Raw genomic sequence first — 382 nt, 5'->3', positions numbered from 1 at the left:
AGATATCAGACACATGTTGGACACGATGTTTGGTGACTGAGATATCAGACACATGTTAGACACGAGGTTTGGTTACTGAGATATCAGACATATGTTCGACACGAGGTTTGGTGACTGAGATATCAGACACAAGTTGGACACGAGGTTTGGTAACTGAGATATCAGACACATGTTGGACACGATGTTTGGTGACTGTGAGATATCAGGGGAAAAGGGGGACGTGGAGTTCACTTTGCAGGACCTTAGGTGTATACGTACGAGATGGCAAATGGGAGATAGATGTTGTTATAATAATTTGCCAGCGATTGAGTCACAACACTAGTGTTTGCCATTCTACAGTCTACTGGAGTGTATGCATCGGGATGACTCGCAGCGACTCACG

Source organism: Haliotis rufescens, unplaced genomic scaffold (assembly GCF_023055435.1).
Source record: "Haliotis rufescens isolate VD_foot unplaced genomic scaffold, xgHalRufe1.0.p SCAF_8, whole genome shotgun sequence".
Taxonomy (NCBI): Eukaryota; Metazoa; Mollusca; class Gastropoda; order Lepetellida; family Haliotidae; genus Haliotis; species Haliotis rufescens.
Note: the sequence above shows the minus strand (reverse complement) of the source record.